This window comes from Thermobia domestica, chromosome 4, assembly GCF_964235325.1.
Source record: "Thermobia domestica chromosome 4, izTheDome1.hap1.1, whole genome shotgun sequence".
Lineage (NCBI taxonomy): Eukaryota > Metazoa > Arthropoda > Insecta > Zygentoma > Lepismatidae > Thermobia > Thermobia domestica.
The window spans coordinates 241,304,063-241,330,679 of NC_137457.1; the positions used below are offsets into that span (position 1 = coordinate 241,304,063).

The 26,617-nt window shown below is 35.8% G+C and overlaps 1 protein-coding gene across 2 annotated transcripts in view; it reads right to left on the reverse strand.

Annotated features, from left to right (window-relative positions):
• Positions 1 to 26,617, reverse strand: part of LOC145683934 (rho GTPase-activating protein conundrum-like) — a 426,775-nt gene that overhangs the window by 118,523 nt on the left and 281,635 nt on the right. For both annotated transcript variants that reach the window (XM_081755628.1, XM_081755626.1), the window contains one exon: positions 21,946 to 22,057. The gene's annotated coding sequence lies outside the window, so the exon portion shown is untranslated. The remainder of the gene's footprint in view (positions 1 to 21,945; positions 22,058 to 26,617) is intronic.

Sequence of the window (26,617 nt, forward strand, 5' to 3'; positions counted from 1 at the left end):
ACCTAAATTCGGCATTTCGTTCTCGAGTATTGAAATTTTATTATATCGTTCCCACCAACTTTTCGCGGGCCACAACTCCAAAGAGGTGCATTTAACTTGACATGGACAGAAGGACAATGTTTGACATATTCTGCAATATTACTAGATTAACAGTGTTACCAATCCACCATAAAGTTTTATATACAGTATACACGTACTATACCAGGTTATTAAATATTTCAAACCTACATATTAAACAAACCCACATGTTAGAATACTACACTTGTTATTCGGTGTTACAAACTACGAGAGCTGCGGTGTCACAAACATCCACATTTTACAATATTAATAACGCAAGTGAGAACGATGAGGCATTGTACGTCTAATTATGAATATAAATCGTTACCATCTTACAAGAGAATTCTGACTGGAAAGTGGATTTTGTTGTTCCTTCTTGCTCTGCATCCGACTACAAAACACGCAAGGAATGACTTAGTACACCTAGCATAAGTAGAACTCAATCCAGTCGAACAGTATGCATTTGCTAAACAATGGGATGAGTATGTGGAGTAATACCCTAGCAAGATTTTAGAAGAAAACCTCCTATAGAGCTACAGTTCTTAATTGGTTGTGTTAACTACCACATTGTCCTTAACTGCATGTTAGTATTTACTGCTTTGAATGCAAATGCAAATATTTATATAATTACTGTAGGCCAAGGTCAAACAGACATTCTCTTTGAACATACCGGTCCGTATTGAGTCTTCCTCACTCTCGTAATGTGATTTATGATCACAACTGAACTTTTAATGATATTTTTAATGTTGTACCAGAGAACAACTAATGGTGTACATTGTTTCTTTTTTAATACAAACCACACCTGTTGTTGTTGTTCTTACATCAAGTTGTGTACAAGTATCTGAGTTCCAAAAGTACGTACTATATACCTAACGGCACTTGCATTAGGTCACAATCACGATATTATTGTTGACTTCGTAACTGTGATGAAAAAAAAAAAAAAACTTTATTTAATCGATTCTTCCTCCTCCAATGATTCAGTAATTATTGTTTCTTCTTCTTTTCTATTTTGCAAGATTCCAACCACCAGGTTCACTGAAGCAATGGAGGAAGCAGAAGATTCTGTAGAACGAAGAACCAGAGTAACACTGGCACGAAATGCAAAATACAGATACAGCCAGCATGATCTGGTCAATTGGCAAGAACTGAAGCGAAAAATAAGAACTGTTTCTTTTTTTTTTTTTTTCTTTCTTCAATAGCCTCGTAATACAAACTTCTGCTGTCATAGTTGCCAGTTAAAGAGGATAATTATTATAGGATTTTATCCGCACAACTTGTGATAATGTGGTTCAAAGACCTAGTTCTCTTCTTCTTAGGGAAAGACATAGCTATTTTCTACACTAAGGAAGTTACGCACTACAAAACATAAAAGATCTCCCTCTTAAGAAAACCACTATTCGTTGCTAGCAAATAAATTCAAACTACTCTTTGGTGTGCATTATTTGACTAACAGTTAACATCCGCAGAAAGCCTTCAGGTCTCAGGATGCAAGTCTACAGAACAGCATACTTCATGGACAGGCTTTCTTGCAGGAAATTTTGTCCAGGGGAGAGGTGAAATTTACTGCAATTTCTGGTTTCAATATTGAGCCCTATAGAGCAGGAGTAGCCAAACTTTTCGATTTAATAACCTGCCACAAACTATGAAACTCATTGACGAACTACCTACGAGCAATTTCCACTGACACCACACCTTCATTTCCCTTATTCACTTGTAAGAAGAGTCAGAGTTGTACTTCTTTTTCTACAAAGTGGAGTAATGACCAAACAAATTACCTTTCTTTTCCAAAACAACACACGTATTGTACTGTACAATACATACACTCATTTATCCTTTGACCACATAACAAATGAGAAACACTGTTCCCATTATTCATGGAAATGGTATGTTTTCGTCCTTTTATTCGAAATCATTGTACCTCAGTTTAAAAAATGGTATGTAAGATTTCCCTTCAGATAATATAACTTGTCCGACATAAATTTAGCGATCTATCCGATACTAGGCAGCAATTGAATATATAATGAACGAATTTAGTATCTCAATAACTCAATAATAGACTACAAATCTCGGCTCTAATCCCTCCATTGAAATTGGTAGTTATCACAAATATGTTCGATTTGGCTTTAGTATTCGATTTAAATAAAACAAAACAGTAAAAAATAGCGACAATTGATTGATTTTGAGCTTAGCATCCCTTTCAGCAGAAAGGTTAAATGAGATGTGGGCCTACAGCTTAGAGAGGAATCCGAACTACATAAGCTTCCGCCGGAAATCGAACCCGGATCTTCTATGACAAAGGCGCGTACGCTTAGCCACGAGGAAGCTCGAAATAGCGACAATTATTATTAGGTGTAGATTCAAGCATTCAGCGTTCCTAGAATAGATATATCTCTCCTTATTTGTCTACTGGAACCGAAACTGTTACACCGCCATGAGCCCCGGGCTACGAACCCATCGGTTCGCGACCAATCTATTTACGAACGATTTTTCCCTCTGCTTATGAGCAATATTTCGGGGGTACGGGGGCGTAGCCACTGGAGTCCACCGGGTTCGGACCTCTTCCTCCACCCACCTCCCCCCCCCAAAAAAACACTTCGTAATTCAACATACATTTGTACACTTTTTCAATAAAATTACACTTGCTTAAGAGGGAAATTATTGATGTAGTGTGAAAACTTAATCTTACCCTTCCTCTGTACGCTTTCTCTTATAAAAACAACCTAAAATAGTTTTATATGTTTCTGAAAATATAAGTGGAAGAATTTTACAATTATTTATCTTCTTCTCGGGTGCAGAATATTTCTAATACCCGTTCAACAGTACATGATAGGTGTAGTGGCTTGTACTATTGGACACCCCTCCCAACAAAAATTTCTGGGTGTGCGCCTGGACGAATGATAACATACACGCATGCATCCACAATTTCATGAGCCTAGTAGTACTTTTGTGCGTTTGTCGTATCTGCCCGAGAGCTGTAATCAAAAACTACTTTTAAAAAAATACTTTTTATGTCGTTTAGCCATCGTACTGTTCTCTTTAATTTAGTTATTTATTTCTAGTTTAAAAGGATATAGTTATTTTCAATACACATTCTTTATCAGAAAATAATTTAAAATGTACGAAATATCACATAGAAAAAAAATGAAATCTTTAAGTTTTACGTCCCACGGTTATGCCGGTTAGGCTAAAGGAGACGGTGATGATGAGTAATGAATGAAATGGTGGAATGAAGAAAGTGGGAGGAAACGGGAGAACCCCGAGAAAACCCACGCACACGGTGTTTGTCCACCACAAAGTTCACTTGGCGGGGGCTGGGATCGAACCCGGGACCCCAAGCACCAGAGGTGAACGCTCTACCACTGAGCCACCGCGGCCCCGAAATATCACATAGAGTACGATGTTCTGTCGCTAGATTGAATTAACTTCAGTAGGAAAAATAAATTCGGTTCATGAACAGCTTTACGTAACAGATTAAGTTCGTAACCCGAGGATTCAATACTTCTGGTAGGAATATTTGACTCCTATACTCTGGAAATCTATCGTAGTTTCACATTGTGGAACATTTTTTTTTTTTTCTTAATCACTACACTCAGGTAAAAATCAATTATAGCGTGCTCTAAGCCTTAATTTAGGAGAAAAAAAAAGAGAGAGAAAAACTGGCAACCATGTTTCGCCAACAGGTTACACACATCGATATACGGATACTTTGTGACCTAATGACAAAGCACGATCATCTAGGACATTTTGTAATTGTTATCATTACAACAATACGACAATGCAATTTACGTAATAATAAGTAATTATATAGAAAATTTCTACCTCCATAGATGATTATTAAAAGAACTTTCATTCGAGTAATGAAATATCATTCAACATGTCGGTACCCGGATCTTTATTCATATATGGTCAATTCAAGTAAACAAAATAAACTTTTCGTATTTGTTTCAGCCGAAAACCTGCTGATGACTGGGTGGTCGTTAAGATTCGAAGTTCCTTTTCGGATGCACAAATCAGTGACAGTACGTTATAATACACACATGGAAAGTAGGTCTTACAGAAGCTTATAAAATGGGGGCACGCTGGTTCAATAGTACCGTGCTAATCTGTGGTGTAATGCGGGTTCCTGTTTCGATCCCAAGTATATATGGCCAGTTAATAATCATAATTCTGGATTTTTTTAGGGTTTTATTATTTTCTTTCGAATTTTCATTGCATCATTTTTACCATATTGATTCACTATAAGCAATCATCCGTCGGTTCTAACCTACACTGAGAAAAAAATGTATGTGGCGTACGTAAAATAGTATGTTACATTTGTAAATTTTGTACTTTTTGGACTTAACGTACAGCAAACGTATAACTGAAAACGAATGTTTTATAATATTTTCTGTATAAGTGTTCCATCTGTACGTACATTCCGTATGAAACAATATAGGCGGTCAGGAACTCACATACAAATGGACGTATATAATACATAGCTGAGGAATGTAACATACATATATGTATGTAATATAAGGAAGACTGTTAGATATCAGACATCCTGCAACGGCATGATGTAACATCTAAGGGCATACGTATAACGTATGCTCTGTACTGATTTCTGTAGTAAGCAAGAGGATTCCGTATAGTTGTACAATATACCGCTGTCCGGAGAACGGATTTTTCTCAGTGTAAAGGGCATGAACGTGTGATATTATTATTATTATTATTATTATTATTATTATTATTATTATTATTATTATTATTATTATTATTATTATTATTATTATTATTATTTTATTTGTGCCCCTAAGCCTTCAACATGCTGTACACTATAGCTCAAAATCGTGCTTAATTAAAGGTTTAATTGGTCTCAGGTTCGATTCCCGGTGGGGTCACTCGGTCGAAAATGTGTAAAATCGCTTTTTCAGGCCAGCCACCCTGAATGAGGTTTTCCTGGATTTTCCTCATTCACACCAGGCAAATGCCGGGGTGGTACCTAACTTATAGGTCCCAGGCCGCTTCCTTCCTTCCCCAATCCTTTCTTCCTTCCCTTTCCCCGGATTGTGTACTCGCCGAGGGACGTCATCCCTCAAAACGTGAAGGGCTAAATGATCTTAGATGCCGAAAGCCCAGAAATCTAAATCCTAAATCCTAAAAGCTTAATTCGTTTACATTTAACTTTCTTTAAAGTTTGTTCAATTAACTTGCGGTTACACAGATATGAATGCTCAAATATATGAAAAAAGTCTTCCAGATTTACGTCCCACAGTTATGTCGGCTAGGCTAAACGAGACAGTGATGATGAGAAATGACTGCAATAGTAGAATGAATAATGTGGTAGGAAACGGGAGAACCCCAAGAAAATCCACGGACACGGTGTTTGCCCACCACAAAGCCCATTTGACGCGAGCTGGGATCGAACCAGGGACCCCACGGACCAGAAGTGAACGTTCTACACAGACATCGTGCCCCCATAATCTAAATACGGTTCGTTCTGTTAATGATACTATGTTTCATATGCTTTAGCGGTAAAGCTTGTATAAATATTACACTGCCCTAAAGGTAAACAGTATAAAGTATCTGCAGATTACAAACTGTGTTCATGCCACTAAGTTACTAAATTGCATTGTGTTTGACATGGAAAATACTTATGGTTGTGGCTTTTACGTAAACAATTACAACCTTATCTACATTTATTACAGGATTTTTAATAATAAATAGCGAAGTATGTTCATCTTTACCATAATCACTACCCATTTTCAAATAAAGGCAAGCAGGCAGCGAACACAACAGAGTGGTCGAGTATCCTTTTCTTATCACACCAGAATGTAGTATCTGCTTGTAATAGATTTCAAGGAACTAACTAGAATTCAACTATGAAATCAAACTAGAGAGTGTCCCATAAGTTTTTATACAAAGGAAAAGAAATATCTGTTTATGAAAAATACAGGCTGTTTCAAAACAACACCGACAACGTTTGGGAGGTGATTCCTGACACCGAGATAAGACAAAATGTATAGACCAACCTGCACAAATGCTTCCTCTCGGAGTTATAGGCTGCCGAAAACATGAAAAAATAAAATTAAAAGGTCCACAGCTCCAAAACTATGGGACCTACCGTAGTCGGGTCAAGACGTCACTTAGGAACTAGTATTTTTTTTTCTATGTGCCCTGTCCAAAAATCCATGTTTTAGAATTCCGCGGTATTTCCACAACAATTTTTATAGAGGGAGTTGGTGAGTACTTCAAATTATATGTCCGTAGGGAGTTGGTGAGTACTTCAAATTATATGTCCGTAGTCAAACTTCCTGTACAAAAATTGTTGCGTGAATACCTTAGGATTCTGAAACTTTTTTTTTTTTTTGATAGGGCACATATTAGTTCCTAAGAGAAGTCTTGACCTGACTACGGTAGGTCCTATAGTTTTGGAGCTATGGACCTTTAAAGTTCATTTTTTCATGTTTTTGGCAGCATATAACTCCGAAAGGAAGCATTTGTGCACCCAGGTTGGTCTATACATTTTGTCTTATCTCGGTGTCAGGAATCACCTCCAAAACGTTATCGGTGTTGTTTTGAAACATCCTGTAATTTTATGTAACATTATGTTCTTCAGCGATGGAAAACTCCCACTTATGCAGAATGGATAATATCCAAATGATATATAAAGACACTAAACAAGTGTCTTCGGCTTATATAATTCCTTAATATAAAATAACACTATAATATAAACAATTAATTCAGGCGCGCACTCAGAAATTATTGTTAGGAAGGGTCCAACTTTTTTTTCTGGTCCAATACATTTATGTAGTATTGAAGCTGTTTTATTCTGCACCCGAAAAGACGATAAGTAATTGCTAACTACTTCCATTATATTCTCAAAAAAATACTCGAATTAGATTATGTATATGAAAAGAGTACGGATGGTCTAAAATCAAATTTTTAAGTCATATCAATAATTTGTGTGTTAAACAAGGATAGGTATGTTTTGGAAATGTACAAATGCCTGTCTTTACTTTTTTTTTTTTTTTTTTTTTTTTTGAGGTTCAGACTCGGTGGACAACACACGTGGATGCGCACTTAAATTTTACCAAAACTATTATTTTTAACAGTTTCATCAGACAAATATAAAACTAAACTAGAAAAAGTACATAGACTAATGTCTGCTCTAAACAAGGCTAGAGTTTGTTTATGAAGCACTTCGTTACACCAACAGAAACTTATCGGACATCCTGTATATTGAACAAACCACTTTATACTCTCGCATTTCTTCTTGGTAGAATTCACTTGACGGCTCAGCTAGGCCCATACTTGCGTACAGGTTACAAGAACCTGGGTCCAGGGCACCAAAATTTTCACGTGCGAGACTTAGAGTAAGGTATGAGGAAAATGAGAGTGTCTAGGCATTGCTGAACTGCTTAATAATACCTGAAACGTGTGTGAAGTTGTATCCTCCCCTTCCACAAACACACACTTTCAAATTTTGATTCAAAACCCAAGCCAATTGTTTATATACTTGGAAGCTTATCGTATTTTCTATAAATCAGTATTTAGTGATTTTGTCTTCTTTTTTTGTATCCCAGAGACACATTTTAATGTTTTATCGTTTGTCAATTTTTCGGTGTTGCTTTGGCTTACGAATAACCGAACACGAACAAATAAGTGGTAGAAGAGGAGGGACGAAAAATTGTCTTTTGTGTGCAGAAGCATAAAATACATAAATATGGGCCTAACTCCAGTAACAGAGCATGTAGTAAACGTGACATAATCGGTAATGATTTCCTCTTCTGGATATACGAATAGATGTTTCTAACGGAGCAGTCTAATATTTTAACTCAAATGTTTTCAACGTTTTAGCACATTCCGAAAAATTAATACTAAAAGTTAAGTCCACTTAGGGTTGCCAGATTTTGTAAACGAAAAACCGGGACACCAACCTTAGATTATATATAAGGTCAGGTTACCTACTCATTTGATCGGAGTCAATTAATTACCTGTCTTTTCCCGGTTACTACTCACAATTTTCCAGTTCACTCTATACATAGTTAACACAAATGAAGCCATACAGGGGATGTATAAAGAATGTGAAAAGGTAATGTAAGAAGAGCTGCTTGGCGTCCGTTATTCCGAATTCAGATTTGCTGTGTTTGACAGGTCCTAAATACTGCGCCAATTATGACACACCTTCCCATTTATGATTTAAGAGATTTTTTTCTTTGTTACCTCATCATCTGAGTTAGAAACACTACCCTAAAAGAAATACAAATTTAACATTTAGTAAGAAAAAAACATATATGCTAAATTCAGAACGATAAAAACTAAATCTCTTGAAAGACGTACGCAGGATCTGCAAAAGTTTGGCAGAAAACAAAATCCAATATCAAAATTAAATAAGACACATACTTTTATGTGTTTAACAGTCATTTCTTGTCCCAGAGTAAGTTGTTACGTAATTTTAGCGTGAAAATTACTGAAAATTTTATCAGATAAAGAAAAAAATATAAACCCAAATTTATTGAATGCGTGCACAGCATCTTTAGCAATATTTATCCACACATAGGAAAATATATTAAAGACAACTCAGTTCTCAGAAGAAATTGTGCCACAGAAGATGGCAGACAGAACGAAATAGTTTAAATGCGGTTAAAATGCAGCGACTGAGAGCAGTATCGTCATTGTTGATTAAAGTTGTTGGTTAATGATGCAGCTCTGCACTGCCGATTGAAGTATAAAATAACTAGTAGTTAAAGCCCGTCACAGGAGAAAATACGATCTTTTCCATTAAAAGTAATGCTCAAGAAATTATTTATTAAATATATAACATATGCTCTCTCTTAAATATTTTTAAAATCCTTTTTTCCCGTCCCTCTGGAAGCTAAACTACTCATATGACGAAAGATTGGATGTGATTTCAAACTCCCTGCTGTTTGTTCGGTAAACTTAATTGGCTACACAAATCTTCCGAAAACCTTCCATTTTTAAGTGAGACGTACTTTCTTGCATTTTTATTTTTAATCTGAAGAAGGAAAACCGGGACAAACAGGCGTCCCGAAAGCCTTTTTCGGGATTGTTAGTTCTTTTATCGAAAACCAGGACGTCTGGCAACCCTAAATCCACTTATATGCACCACCTAGCCAAGAGCGCACCCCTAGATTAACGTCTCCTTATCTCAAATTATCGATAACTCAAAAATAAATTATGAGACTTATTATCCACTAGCAGAAGTGTATGTTCTTTTGGCGGGAAGAACTATGGTAATGCAAAAGAATTGTAAGATCTGTAAGGTATGCAACCTGGTCGACAGAAAAGACGATTGGGTTGTCTACCTCGCAAGTACTATGGTTTCACTATATAACTTTTCATATAAATCTTGACCCCCTCATGCCCCTCGAGTCGAAAATCGAAAAAATGGTTTCGTATATGCTATTAGATCTGGTAAAGACCTATCTGTCTACCAAATTTGGTGACTATTGACTCCTTTCTTTGCGAAAATCTGATGACAGACAGACGCGTATTACGTTGTATATTAATGTAGATTACTTAAATAACCCAGTTTGACCATAAACAGAAGAATCATGCTATAAATTTAATGCTCCTATGTTATAGTTAGTATGGCTATGGAATAAAAATTATATTATGAATTCAAATGTTTCTGACCTATTAATGAAACGTCTGAACCTCGATTTGTGGCTGATTCTGACTTATTTTAAATTTTATATAAACTCCTAAGAAGTCATCGCGTACCTCAGGTTGAATACCACTGGCACATAACCACATCACATACAGCGACTGTCATCAGCCTTCACTAGATATTCAATTTTAACTAATTTACGTTTGTGTTTTGTATGTTACAAGGGAACATCTTATATTGATAGTAGCATTTCCCAATCAAATAATGCGCAATCGATAGAGGAGTGAAGAAAAGTGAGAAATTCGAAGTTCTACGGGCCGACTTCCAGAAACACAGGAGATACAGAGGAAAGCAGAAAGATCTAGAATGCTGTGAAAATAGCAATACAAAAGATACACTGACATAGTAAGAACTTCAAAATGATTAAAGTAATCAAAATGACATTTGCAAAACAGTATAGTAAGCAAACATTGTACCCACAGACATACTCAATAACATCAAATGTAATGCAGTGTTGCCAACTGAGCACAAAATGAAGTTTTGCTAAATGGCACGGAACACAATTTAACATCTAGGAAATCTAATTATGAATAGAATCATACCTGTGAAGTCTTATAAACAGTGTTGCCAACGTTTGAGGATAGGAAATTGTACATGTGCATCAACAACGAGCCTGCGGACCACTTTGTAATTCAAGGGCGTGGATCATTTCAGCTTATATGCTGTGTTTTGGTACTATTCTGATATTTTCCTTTGGCAAAAATGCTTCGACACTGTGCTTCGTCCGTTATTTATGTACTTCAGTAATTATATTCTTGTTTGTGGTCTCATATTTTGGTTTTTCAACTAGTTCGAATCGTGTATTGTATGTATTCTTCTACATCCGAGATTGATGTAGGAATTAATATATGGGCCTATCTTCAAACGCTGGCCACGCTGTACATCACGAATTCACAGGTATGGTTCTATTCATAATTAGATTTGCTAGATGTTATAATTTATGTTCGGTGCCATTTAACAAAATTTCATTCTGTGCTTAGTTGGCAACACTGTATTACAAATTATGTATTGAGCATGTCTGTGGGTACAATGTTTGCTTACTACACTGTTGTGTAAACGTCATTTTGATTACTTTAATCATTTTGAAGTTCTTTTTGTGTCAGTGTATATTTTGCATTATCTTCACATGATTCTAGATCCTTCTTTCCTCTGTATCTCCTGTGTTTCTGCGAGTCGGGCAGTAAAACTTTGGATTTCTCACTTTTCTTCACTCCTCTATCGATTGTGCACTGTTTGATTGGGCAGTGCTACTATCAATATAAGATGTTCCCTTGTTAGTATGGTTTTGTTTCTGCGAAGAATGAGTTATGCTTAAAATGCGAACACACATAACCAATCACCTTTTTACATTCCTGCTGCAAATTTGAATTCCTTTATCTTAAACCAGTCATATGAGCCGCGTTGTGTAATGTTCTCCATAGTTGTTGAGATTTTCCAAGAACAAACACCGTTTAATACCATCGCGTGCCAGCAATAATGATCTACATTTTTTTCTTTCTTTCTTCATGCAAATAAGTGTACAATACGAGCACCACGCTTCAGGCGTATATAACAAAACGACGCCTCTCACTTTCAGATATTTTGCTCGTTTTGTCTTAGTTTGCATTCGGCAGTACTTAAAGCAAAAACTTAAAAAGTAATATTTCTTAGAAACAGAAATAGCAGGTATCTTTTTAAAAAATAAAATAAAACCCCGTGAATGCACACAACAAAGGTAGTCACGTGTGTTAACCGAATGACTGTACAATATGAAAAATTACTCTATATTTGCATGTAAGCTATACATGCACTCTCACGCCTTTTATTGCACAAGCACGTGCGTATTAACATAAAAACAGATAAACATTAAGAACCAAAATTAACGTCCATTACATACGTAGATTTAAAACCAGAATTAATGTCCGTTACATATAAAGATGCAGTTTAAAAATACGGGGCCATCTATCTATAAGTCATCTATGTATGAACACTGACGACGCCAGCTTTAACTTCTTAAGGGGGGAAAGCGGAAGGGTAGACATTTTGGGAGATTTTTTTTTTTTTTATATATTGAAAATAAGTTATATATTATTTGACCCACATTACGTGTCTGAGGAGCAGTCTAGGAGCATATGTAATAACCGGAGGCCACTCGCACCCCGTGATCCCAAGCGTCGTCGCTGTCTATGAACATAGGAACAGTGTTAAAAACCGTGATTCACTACTATGTAATTGTAATCCAAAGCTAGTGTGTAGTGGCTATCTAACATAGATTGGTGCATGTTTTTCGTATAGCTGTTCTTTTATGTGCATAAACACCGTCGTTGACGCGCCTTTTCTCTAAGAACGCACAATCACGCTACCGTGCGGGGCTCTTCAGCTTTAAGATCAGTCTCTTGTAGCCAAATAAGGAAATTATCAAGTTGTGCATGAAGAGTTAGTATATTCTTAAAGCACAATTTCCCTTTATGCAATACTATATCAAAACTCACACACCGAAGGTATATGAGACGGGAAATTCGAACTTTTACTCAGATTTGTACCCGCAACAGGATTCGAATTCGGGATCGCGCACACATAAATCACGTATACTATCCACCTCACCAAGATAATCATATTTCGTGGAAGTTTGGAAGAACTGTTCGTATCTGTCGTCAATTTTCCTTCGAAGTGTGAAAATAGCAAAGAAAGATGGTTGTATGTATAAAAAATGGTGTTATCTGAGTAAGTTAAAACTTTCAAATTTAAACCGCAACGTTCATAATTTAAATGTAACCTTTAAAAGTAGTAATAATAAAGGTACTAAATTGTAGGGGAAAATTAATGGTTTAGGACGTTAGGCTTTTGTACACATCAATTTTATAAACAAAAACAAAACTAGCCAACTCATTCTCTGCATACTACAGAAAACAAAAACACAAAAGATTCACATTACGTTTGTTCGTCTGGTATTTTTCACGGTTTCTCTTGATATTATTTACGAATGATTTTTTAAAAAAATATATTCCATTTTATGAGAAGAAAAGAAAACAGTAAAAATAGTAGTGAAAGAAGTTTCGAGGCCATAGTAAACGGCTGTAGACAATGATGATGACTGACGGTGGATGGGTTGCAGATTTCCAACCACAAGACCACAGAAAGTTTCTGGGCTAAAGAGTGTTTCGCTCCAGTAATTTTTACTCCTTACAAGACGAGCTTTCTCATCTCTTACCTCTCCCACTGTTACTCAACAACATACACACACACGCAAGCGCATTTTCATGTACACGCACGACATTCACTAGACTTATATTCAAATTTAAACAAAATTGAGCTTAGCAAGTTTTCACACAACGTACAATAAAACGGGGCTGTGGTGGCTCGGTGGTAAAGTGTTCACCTCTGGTGCATGGGGTCCCTGGTTCTACCCCACCTCGCACCAAGTGGAATTTGTGATGGACAAACATCGTGGGTGAGTGTTTCCTCTGGGTTCTCCCGTTTCCTCCCACTTTCTTCATTCCACCTTTTTCATTCATTTCTCATTATCACCGCCTCCTTTAGCCTGTCCGACATAACCGTGGGATGTAGAACTTAAAAAGATTTCATTTCATTTTCGAAATAGTGTTAGTTGCCACATAGTTTATTTGTGCCATCTATATAAATGTTCAGATACTAATGATCAGAGTTACGAAATAAGACTAGAAATAAGGTTTTCTCGTATAGTCTCACATTGATTCTCGAAAAATTCTTTCTCGTCTTATCTCGATTATCGAAAAGTTTTTCTTGTCTCGATTGTATTTTTTTCTTGTCGCATTTCCTAAATTTATGTACAGAATTTTTGACCTGATTTTTTTTCTTAATATTATCTAGAAATTAGAATCCTTCCGCATCACCAGAGATCCATGAAGAGTGTGATATTACAATGGAGCATGGAGTTATTGGACGTGGGTAGTGGTGTTGGAAAATCAGGGTCTCCTGAGAAAAGTCGGTGATGTCAGAAATCAGGCTTGGATTCCCAGGTCCCTGAAAAAGTGTCCTAAAGTTTTGGGAGTAAGTCCCTTCTATTCATATATTAAATATGGAGTTCTTGGACATGGACGGCGGCGTTGGAAAGGTCTAGACCCCCTTAGCACATCGCTGAAATTAGAAATGGAACCTGGGACCCGAGGCCACAGAAATGGGTCTATAAATGTTGAGCTCGGGCCCCTTCTATTTGCCTATTAAACGTGGAGTTTCTGGACAAATTAGTGGCATTAAAAAAGGATTGGATTGCCAGAGTACAATAGGAAGCAAGAGACCGTGTCTAGGCCCGAGGACCATTCCAATATCACCACCCGTGTCCAATAACTCCACTTCTAACACGGTTTCCCTGCCATAAGAGAATCGATTCCAGGCTCTTTAAACCAAACTTATTATTGGAGTATACATGATAAATATTCTTCACTGTATTCGTACAGACAATTTATCTATTTACAGTTTATATACGTACTATAAATCATGCAACACTAATAAAAGGGTGTCTGAGATTTAGGACTTGGGTGAATTAGTTTTGACCAGGAGAGTCGAAAAAATTTCTCCTCTCGTCTCGTTTCGAACCAAACTACTAATGGATTAAACACTTAATAGTGAATTTTCACGTTGTTCGTTTGTTTGTTGAAGTATAGCATTTCTTTTTACCACCACGGCTACGTGTGACGTGAACCTACATTTTTAAGGAAAAATCCAAACCACGGTAATGCGTTCAATGTTCTTTAACCGGAAATCGAATCAGGGACCACGAACATTAAAGGCATATGTGCTAGTCTTTGAACATCTATGTCATCTTGGTTTTTAATCTCATTGTTTCATATGGGGAAGTTCTTTTTTCTTTTCTTCTTCTTCTTCTTCTTCTTTTTTTTTGATCAAAACATCCAATATAATTATTTCAATCAGAAATTTTCTTGTAGGCCTTATATCTGAGCCAAATCCAAACTATCAGTTAACTCGTATGATCTGCTTATTTCGTAGAAAGTACGAAAACTCAATGTAGGGGCCGTTCCAAAGCTTTCTGTTCCCTAATTCACAAACTAATTATTGGTCAAGATCGCAATCTTTTGATCCATTTTTAGTTTTACTAAAATTCTTGTTTTATTTTTAAGGTGTTTGGTTTTCTAAAAAAAAAAAAAAAAAAAAAAAACTTCTCAATGTTTATTGTGTCTGTCCGTGTGTCCGTCTGACAGACGGCGGATCACTATTAGTTTCTCCCACGATGTACAGGGTCATCAAAAGTTGAGAGTCGAGTTCGTTGATGTAAGTGATTCGTGAAGTTGATCCGAAGGTATACACAATGAAAAATCAATCCTCGTGTATTCTTAGGGAAATAATTACGGATATCATCATTGGTTCATAGGCTACCCGCAGTGCTGTTGAAATTAGTGGATTGGTACAATACTCAGATTGTGAAATGTTAATCTGTCCCTGGAATACAATGCTATAGAAAATAAAACTACATGGCTTTCTACTCGACAAATCTAAAGAGAAAATAAGTATTTTCTATTTTCAAATATTTGTTCATTTTACTAAAGATTTTGAGTGAGGAATGAAGAATGAGAGGGAATTAAAAAAACTTCAAATTTCAATTTCCATGTTGTGAACACTGTCACGAACCGAACTCCTTTATGTGGTGTACACTGTGACACTGCTACTTGCTTTATTTAGAACTAGTTGTAAACCTCCGCTGTTGGCGGCTCTAAATTTACAACATCGATTAAAAGAAAAGTAAAATACTTACTTCCCCGATATTTATCCTTTACTGTTATGTAAGCCAGCACAACCACGCTATTATGGGGGTTGCATACATGCCAGGTGTTATTGCAAACTACGAAAAACTTGCATACATGTTCACCGTCCCAAAATCCGACCACCACCCAACTCGAGTCAAAAATCGAAAATGGGCTTCGTACAGGATTAGGTCGTACAGGATATATATACAGGGCTGGATTTATGTGGGTGCACCGGTGCACGTGTACCCCCCTCGTTGTAAATAAATATACACTATCTAAAATGAGAAGCTAGCAGTTTAAATAGCCACACTTTCCGAAACTTTCTGCCATCATGTTTCCCTTTGGGGCTTAAAAGAAAGCAGAGCTTTGTAAAAGCAATAGTTTAAGTCGATTTTCAAAAGGTTGAAGGAAAAGGATTGACCAAGCTAAACAATGTAGCATTTGTCAAGTAGAGAAGAAAATAGAAACCAGGACGAGATAACTTTTTTTTTCTGCATAACACTTGTGACCCTCTTTAAAATACTGCCCTACCGTCCGTTCTATGTATCAGCGTTGTCAGGTGTAAAGAATATTGTCACATGTCACTGAAAAGTTTCAGTATGATTGGTTATTTTGGTAGTTATTGGTGCATCCCCCTCAGACAATCCTGGATCCCTGGATCCGACCCTATATATATATATATATATATATATATATATATATATATATATATATATATATATATATATATATATCGAGTGGTGTTCTAAAAATGGCGCCCACGGACCACAGAGCATTATTCTACAAGACAAAATAAAACAAAAAAAAGAGATATATTTGTATACCTTTCGAGTCATCGTCTGGAGAGAAAAATTGCACTATGTGGCAACGTCGCAAATAAAGAACCATAGATTAATTGTACCAATCTATCAAATAATTATATCGATTCTTTTCAGATGGCAAGTAAAGTTGATATTGATTGATACTAGCATCATTTATTAGTGTAGCAACCGATTCAACTGCTTTGTAGAATTCGTAGAGTAATGCTAATGGTTCCAAATTAAACTGCGACGTTGCCACATTGTGAAATTTTGATTGCCCATAGCGGCTGAAGGAGGCCCCGGAGGGCACGGATCCAATATATAGGCACGGATCCAAGGGGGTTATGGGGCTAGGGGATATAGCCACCCTTAACGCTCAGGTATACACTAGGTAAGATGGGCTTCAATCCTGCTTTACACTGGATAAAGTGGCAAACTATAGTTTAGCCCCTCCCTTGATCAATTCCTGGATCCGCCACTATATATATATATATATATATATATATATATATATATATATATATATATATATATATATATATATATATATATATATATATATATATATATTCATTTTTCGATTTTCATGATTGTTTCTTGAAGGCTACTGAACCGTCCCTTACTTTGCAAAATATCAATCTTGTAACATACAATTATAATATTTATCTACCAACTTTAATTTAGTAAATAAGAAATTTAAGTTCGGCAATATTATTAGAATAAAACTGAAATTAGAACTATTCGGTGACGACACATACACAGATCTTATCGAGCTGAACAAAATTATATTCATGAGTGTTGTAAAAGACAAGATCAATGTGTAGATCAGTCGTTCTTAACCTACACTGCTGTGTAACGTAGTCCCATAAGTTTGTCGCGAAATTTAAGAATTTAAAAATCATGCAGAATTTACTAATAATTAGTTGAAATCGAGACATACTGTACTAGTCAACATTTCAGCCCACACTGAGGTACCAATAATCTAATATCAGTGCTAATAAATATTTAAGTCGCGATGTATTATACGTTTAGTAAAGCATGTCATCGGTCAAAAATGGTTGAGAACCAGTGCTGTAGATTTCAAAACAAAACGGAGCGCTTTCTTACAGCAGCGTGACTATATGAGCTGTGATCTAATTTTTAACATTGACGTGGGATCTAAACCATTTGAACTCGCACTGGAAATTGACTCTCCGGTCTCCCACGCCAAAGAATGCGTCTGCTAACTGCTTAACTAACCATGAGGGAGCTCGGTAATATTTGCCCATGAGAGGAGACGAAACAATAAATAAGGTTTTCTCGTCTCGTCTCGTAAATTTTTGTAGAATTCTGATCCAGTCTCGATTCTGGAAATCGTTCTCGTTTAGTCTTGATTATCGAGAACTTTTCTCGTTTTGTCTCGTTTTGTAATGTATGTCCTGATTTTTTTTATTTCTTAATTGCATCTAGAAGTTATCGAAATTCTTATACGCCAAGTGAGGTCCACGACAGATCTCGACAGGTGTGATATAACAATATTTAAACTATAGTGTATTGTTGCGTAGTATATTGAGTAGGGATTTAATGACTTGCGTATTCTTAAGTGTTGATAAATGATTTGTTGGAAGAATCAGTTAATAGTGCTTCGCACTATGAATCAATAGCACTAAACTAATGATTGACACCTAAACCTTGGGTGAACTTGTATTTGCCCACTCGTTTTCGTCTCATCTTGTCTCGAAAGTGAAACAAGAGTTTTCGTCTTTCTAGCCTCGCCTCGAATTTAAAAATGAACTTCCGATTTCAACTGCCGTCTCGTTGATAACGCGTTAAAAACGGCACGAGTAAGATAGAACGCAACCGGTGGTAGCAGCACAGCTTTACATATAATACTGCAAATATGTTTTAAAATTGATCGAATATAAACCGAACAACCTTCTGTAAGCAGAATACTTATAACATGACAACAATGAATATCAAATTAAAGGATTCATTCATTAGCCATTGTCTTCCTTGCTTTCACAAATAATGCTACTTCCAACCGAAAACTAGCCACCTGCTCTACGTACTTTCTCTCTTGACTTCTGCTAGCACACCTGTTACAGCTTCCGTCTTTTTTTTTTTTTTTTTTTTTTTTCATTTTTCATTTTTCCAACATAATCATAAAATTAATAAAACTAAAATCAACAAACGAACTACTTACTAACGCAAGGACTAAAGACAAGGTGGGGAATAAACTGAACATTTTTTGAAATCTGTCTTTTTTTTCTTTCTTAAATTTATGTATGACGTGCTACTCCAGACAATTTACTTTCGTAAGACATACGTTTTTTTTTAAAGTTAATAATAAAAATCAAGTTGTGAATACAATGTAACCTCCCCTCCAATAATCCATGACTTGGTCCAGTTATTTATCTTGAATTCTAGGAAATATTTTCTCACTACTATTTTTTCTAACTATTGATAAACAATCAAAAAAATATTATATTAATAGTGTAAGCAGTGGCGTATTTAGGGTTCTATCGGGCTCATGCAATTCTCCCCCCCCCCCTCCGAAATAAATTTGTTAATTTTTCGCAAGTAACAATAATGCTTCTTACCATTTTTAAGAATTTCATTTACCTTAAATTTTCTTATGATCTTTGTTCAGGAATAATACTGTATTTGTCAAATTTCATTCCATGTAGGAAAAAAATAATACTGCGTTCTTTTTTTCCTTTCTTTCGTCCATTCTACTCTTTTATTTCTTTTTCTTCGTTTCTACTATCGTACTTTCCACCGTTGTGATTCAAGTCAGCCGTTGTCAGTCACACTAAAACTAAGAGGAGCTGATAAGTGGAGCTGGAGTTCTACACCAACTTGCACGGATATCAACACAACGGGACTTTAATTATTCTAGTAAAGAAATATTTACATCGTTTAGTTGTAAAGAAAGGTATACGTTTGAGTTAAAGAAAATCAAAAGAAGAGGAATAAGTAGCCCGGGAAATTAGTAGGGCCAAGGAGATTCTTCTTTTTTCTACTATGAATATAATAAAAGATTAAATTTCCTGCTAAATTTTTGTGTGTATCACATCACATAAGATTCACCAGTCTGAATTTATGTTACTAAAACTGCAACCAGTATATTTCAGTTTGAATTTGTCTCAAAATTTTTCTTTCAGGTAAAAACGTATACAGATAAAAATGAATATTTCCATTTTTCTAAAATGAAATCAGTTAAGATGAAATGGGATTACAAATATTCAATGTGTTTGCAGGAGCGTCATTTCAAATTTGCCTACAGAATGGGAGGTAAGATCCTCCACCGACATACGAATATCACGTTTTAACTAGTATATTAGTAGACAATCTATTAAAATATACAGGATGGCCCAAAAGTAGGTATATAGTCCCGTCCCGTATTTTATATCATTTCTTATTATCAAACAGGTAGACCAGTTTCTTTATTATTTATTCTTAACGTCTTTTTACTTATAACTTAAGCCCGGAACAGCCGAAGCAAATAAATCCATAAACTAGAATGTTATACTTGATCAACGCAGTGGTGTATACCTACTTTTGAGCCAGTCAAACTCAGGTAGGCAATTGCCCCTCTTCTACCCCAATGACGCCCTTGTGTGTTTGGGTTTTAGAGGGTGAAAAGAAAAAATATGTGCTTATTCACGTGTTGTGCATAGTCACCCCCGAAACAGAATCCTAAATACGCCACTGAGTGTAAGTGTGATACAATTTTGCAGAGTTTGCTATAGTACAGTACAATTTTGCAAATTGATTACTCGTATCTTACTTTTACAACAAAACATCTGTTTATTTATTACTATACGTAATTTATACTTGAAAATACACAACAAAAGTGTAATGTTCTCTGAAAAATAAATCAGATAAACAATTAAAATTCTACAATCTTATTAGCGAATAACAGGGAGGAGAGGGAATGTTCACAGATAGGACATGTATCATTCAGTAGACGACGTCGATCTGAACAAAATAACAAACTTGGGGGCAAATTCTCATGAGTACTTTTCGAAAAAATAGATGAAAATACATTTTTATGGCGCTAAAAGATTTTCCAATAATAATATAAGTTTTTATTACACTGGAACATACTGTTTATTTGTTTATATATTATATATATGTAAAAATACACTGTTAACTACTGGAGTGTCATTGGCAGCCCGCAGTGGAGTGCAAGGGGAACCGTTGCCCTCCCTGTAGTTCTTGGAAATACAGGTCAAAACATACTAATTTTCTCTGATACTATAATACTTAATATATTTATATTAAATACTATAGTACTAGTTAATTTATTATAGCTAATAAGGATACAGGGATGCACCCACGACATCTACCGGGTCCGGACCCCCCCCCAAAAAAAATAAACTTCCTAACTAAACATCATTTGTACACTTTCTCAATAAAACTATACTTGCTTAACAGGGAAATGAGCATTTGATCTTTTACACTTTATCCGTACTCTTTCTCTTATAAAAACAATATAGATGTAGTGGCTTGTATTAATGGATCCACGACCCCTCGCAACAAAAATGTTTAGGTGCATGCCTGCAAGGACATGTGAGTAAATAATTGTGTTGTATATGATGAATTTATGTGCACGCGTGAATCAGTGTGTGTGTGTATTTGTGATTGTACTTATGTATCGGCTTTTCCTTCTCCCCCCTTGGAATCAATATTTTGCTTCTCCTTGAAAAAAAAATCCTGCAGACGCCCCTGACTATATCTATTGTTGTTTGTGTTTTCCTAACATTGATACACATACTGCTATCTGCTAAAGTGACGTAATAATCCTTACAGTAACAAACACCCTACGTGTAAGATATGATAGGAACATGTGTATTTCTTAGTTGGAATAAATTTCATGCTGTTAAAAACATCGGTAACGCTCTCATCTTTAGTGCAAGTGATCTCGGGTTCGATTCCCGGTAGGAATACTCGGTCGAAAAAAAGCTTTTCTAGGCCAACTATCCTAAGATTTTCCTTATTAACACCAGGCGAATGCCGGGATGGTACCTAAAATATAGGTCTAGGCCGCCTCCATCCTTTCTTCCTTCCCTTTCTTCGGAAAGTGTAATCGCCGAGGGACGTCATCCTTCATATGTGACAGATTAGCATGGCCGTAGATGCCGAAAACCCAAAAATCTAACTCCTAAATCCTCAAATCCTATTTAAAACATCGTTTTTGGTAGGTACTTTTAGTGAGCATTCTTAAGCACCCCCTTTCTGATCGACAGTGAAATAAATGCGCTTACGTTTGATCCTGTGAAGGTTAAGTTTGTTACGGAAACATCGATGAACATCATGGCCATAGTTTGTGATAGATATTCTATTTGTTTCTTATGGACTTGTTTCCCAAGTTACGGTAACAATTTTCGAAACGCATTCAGATGAATGTTGCTTAAATTACAAAAATAAACGTTAAGCTTGTCACAAGCACATAAAAGAGGAAAGGTCCTCCAAAGTTCATTGCAAAAATAAACCAAATGCACTGTGTGAACTGTTAAGCAACGCATCTTTGACGTAATCCAGCCTTCGTATGACATCATTCATACATCAACATTTGGTTTCCTACTTTATAAATATAATATATTTACACATGAAGTGACAAATATATTGAAATGGTTTCTTTTGACTTCTTTATTTGGGAATCTTCCAAAATAACCTTTATATAAGACTGAAAAATTTAGTTGATAATACTTACATAGAGAACAAAATCCTTCAGCGGATGCTATTCGTTGCTCGCCTTGAGAAGCAAACAAAATTCCCTCCGTTTCTCCAATTTATGACTGACCTCCAACCATCTATGGAAAACCCTGCAATGAAACGAAAGAGAAATCCTTTTTGGTCATGAGCTCTCCACACAACAATAGGATTGTCAACAATACTACTATCCTTTCGAAGAAGAAAAAAAAAGATTGAATATCACAAGTGTCGTAAACGTGTTATTACTCTAATAACATGTTATTGTGGAAGTTCAGTATCCTTCTTCCTTTTTTTTATAATAAACGTACTATGTAATGTGAAAGTGTTTGAATCACTCGATACATCGTGCCAAAGAGACAATCAAAGAAGCCAAGAACCTACTCACATTCAAAACTCAATTACGTATCACGTGTACTGTGGAGTTTTCTTTAAAAATAACGTCATAAGAAAATTAAATGTTTACATAACTTCCGTATACAGACGACAACTTATATTGTCTTGAGTGCCAATTACAGTATAAACATTGCCTATTGTTTTGCTTCTCATTTTTAGTTTTCTGCTTGTATTCAAGATACAACACATAGAAGAACTTACTTAATTTGTTATGGGCAGTATTGGCGACGACTTTCAAAAACTCGACGACGTTTACACTTTACATTATACAACGTGTATTGTTAGACCATGACTTATGGTCACGTCAACCCATGACACGCCTGTGAAAAACAACTACATTCGGGGGAGCAGGCCCGTATTCACGGTGGTCTAGAGGGCTGGCCCCCCCTAAACTTTTACTGGCCTACCTAAAATTTTCACGGTAGGTTTGCAAATGAACCATAATATGGTTGACGAACTATAATATGGTTGAATCGCCCCCCTAACTTCTACCGGCCCCCCTATTTTTGGGCTGCCTACGGGCCTTGGGGGGGTCTCAATTTTTGCTAAGGAAAATAACACTAAGTGGCAAAATGAAACCTTTTTTACCCCTAGAGGATACTTGGTGGCAGTGATTAAGATTTTTCCTACATACGGTAGGGTTGGGTTGCCACCCTTCCAAAGCAAAATGTAGGGACACTTCATGCTGCTAGTGGGAGAGGGGGAAAAACATGTACCAGCGGCCAGTCTTTCTAGTGAACAGAAAATTATATTTGCCAAATTGATAAAAAGAAAGTCAGACAATTTATATCATATATTATATCATCATCACCATTATCATCTTATGTATTCTGTCATTATTGGTAGCTTCCTGCAGCTCAGGCATTGTCTATAGTTTATATACTTTTATAGGTAAATAATCTTTGGTTTATATACTATATTCACGTTGTTGGTTTAATAAATTATATTGTGTTTGACATGGATTTTATATATAAGTAATTATAACTTTATTTACACGTAATACGGTCCTTCATTTTCAGTAAACCGAAAGCAAATTCATCTTCAGTATCAGCTCTCTTCGTTTTTAAATGAAGGCAGATAGGCAGTGAACGTAGCGAAGCGACGACTGTTAACTATTAGGAATTAGGGTTACTCACATATTGAAATCTTTCCTTTTTATAATAAGGACTTTTCTTACTATTATTATTTATTTTATGCTCCTGGTATTAAATACTAGACAGGGTAGAAATCAAGGAATTTTTAAAAGGGGAGAATATATTTTGTATATGAAAAGATTAGCATAGCATAACCTTTTACTTTATATTCTAAGATAGAAAACATTAAACATTCTTACTAAATATGTGAACTACAGTAATAAGACTAAAGTGACACATCTCTGTATCGGTGTATTTTCCGGTTCAATAGTAACACTTGATAAGTATTCATAAATTATTTTTTCAGCACACTTCTTAGCTATTAGTAAAACATAGCACAAAGCAGATCAGTTCGTTTGTTCGGATCCTTTTCAGCCCCTTTTCAATGCCAAGACTATATTAGACGTGAACTGTTATTCCAACACGACTATTTTGATAGCATCAATGGATAAATATCGAAGAATCTTGATAAGCAAATCCAGATATCCCATTAAGTCCTTTGTTTCTATGCACGTGTCGTCTTCTTTATTCAGTGTGGGAGATCCGGGTTAGTCCCGCAGAGGAAGCTAATATGGTTCGTATCCCACGTTAAGCTGTGGATCTACGTCTCATATAGCTTTATGTTAAAAAAAAAAAAAAAAAAAAAACTAAACATTAAACCAATCGTTAAAATATTATGTCACTTTTTCCATTATGTCTCCTCAGATATTCATAATTTAAATCAGTGGTTCTCAACCTTTTCGAGCCCCTCATTTTAATCCAATCCACACATGCAAAAGGCTGAACATCAGAGTTGCACGAAGCAGTTTAAGAACCAGTAAAAGCTTCAATTCTTAAAATCAGCATTGAAATTTTTGTTTCTATAATTTGGCTTAATAATAACAAAATAATAATTATTATTACTAAGGAGTCTAAGTTTTTTGATAGTTTCTAAAATGCATAATGGCTTTCGATCTTTTTTTTTTTTTTAAGTATAACAGATCATAAAATCTTAAACACTGCCTAAATAGTCTATCGTTTCGCAAACATCCGTTCTTCTTTCAGTATCCTCTTTGGGAACAAGAACGCCCCCTGGGGGTGTTAACGCCCACATTGAGAACCACTAATTTAAATTACATAGTCGAGATCTACAACACTATCAGGAAGCATTTTAGGATTAGGATTAGGGATTAGATTTCTGGCTATCGGCATCTAAGACCATTTAGCCCATCATGTACATGAGGAATGACGTCCCTCGGCTATCACATTATCCGAAGAAAGGGAAGGAAGAAAGCATTGAGGAAGGAAGGAAGTGGCCTGGGACCATTATGTTAGGTACCATCCCGGCATTTCTCTGGTATGAGTGTGGGAAACCCAGGAAAACCTCATACAAGATGGCTGACCTGAAAAAGCTGTTACACTTTATCGACCGAGTGCCTCCACCGGGAATCGAACCTGGAACCTCTCGTGCCAAAGGCGAGAGCTTTATGGAGAACATTTTGTATTCTGTTAAAAGGACCAATCTTTCACATGTTCAGCGGGAGACGAAACACTTTCGTATATAGGGGAGACCGGGGCTATTTGAGTATAGTAAGGGAAAGGAAAACTCAAAACTTCCAAAAAAACGACGCGCTTTAGAGTTTAAATAATTAGGCCATAATCTACGTACATTATTATAGTACAACATATTAAAGAACCTATTAAATTATAAAATTCAGGATACGAATTTAAAATAAAAATGACAGAATTCGAGACTAGTAAAAATCACGGGGCTATTTGGGTCTTTCACTGTATCAACATTGTTTACATTAATTACAGTAGTGTTCATGTATATTCTTAAATCATTTTCTACATAATTTGTAAAACATAACTTCACAGTAAAAGAAAATAAGTGGAGCAATTCTTTAGGAACGGTTGTTCAGGATAAGCTAAAACTCCTTCAGCGTTGTATTAATACAAAGACTATTAATTTTCTTATATATTACATAATACTTACACGTATAGATTCATCTTACAATGGTTTTACTTATTCTCTTTGAAATAAACACTTGTTTTTGTGTTGAGACGAATCGTTGAAGTAACGGATTTCAACAATTGAAAATTGAACTCACTGCTTCCTTATTAACGCCCTCAGCACGAGCTCTTGGAAGTCCCTCAGGCTTTCGTAATGATAAATGCGGATGTCATTTTATCAAACTTGAAAACCAATCTTCACCAACTAGTTTCTCAAAGGTTGCGCAATTTGATTTATTGTTACATATCAATGCACAGCTTTACGAATCGTGCCATGGTGCAGCCTAGTCCTTTTTACCGTGTGAATCATAATTCGCAACACTAACTTCCTTCTGTTCTTCTGTCAGTATTGTGGAATGTCCTATGACTTTCGGTTTTGTACTTCCATTATTATCACCCAAGCTAGTCTCACCCTTTCGAATTGCACTTTCCTTCGCAAAGTGTCCAAAGGAAAATTGCAGAGCTGCGAAGTTCCACGTAAACTCAAATAACTTTTTGTTACTCTTTGCATGGCCTTCTTCATGTCTTCATTACTCCACTTACTGTATTTATGTTTTGATTTGTATGTTCGTACCATCTAAAAAGAAAATGAAGTATTTTGTTTTACATATATGCATCATATAGGAGGCTGAACCATAAATGCAAAACTAAAATTCATAAATTAAAGATATTCATGTAAGTTTACACCTGACTGAAACAGCCCCCATTGGTTCAAATAGCTCCTCTTTTTTCAACTCAAATAACCCCATTTTGCAGATGTTTGCGTAGAAACGTACTATTTTCACAAGAAACAGAGGAGAGCACAAAAAATGGCGGTTATAACATGCGGACGTTCTGTTTTACGCGTACGGTAATAATTTTACAAATATATATACATTTACACAGATTCAGTATTTATATCATATAGACATTATTTTATATCAGAACAAAATACGAAGTATTGCAAGCCACCTTGCTCGGAATAGTCTCATATTTACAGCAACTGATATAAAAAAACAGCATATCAACGAACATACAATCTTTCCTTTACCAACGAAACTCACAAATGAATGGAAATTCAGCGTTCTGATGCACATATTAAGTGCGCAGTGACATCTTTACTTAAGTTTGACCCAAATATCCCCTTGACTCAAATAGCCCCAGTCTCCCCTA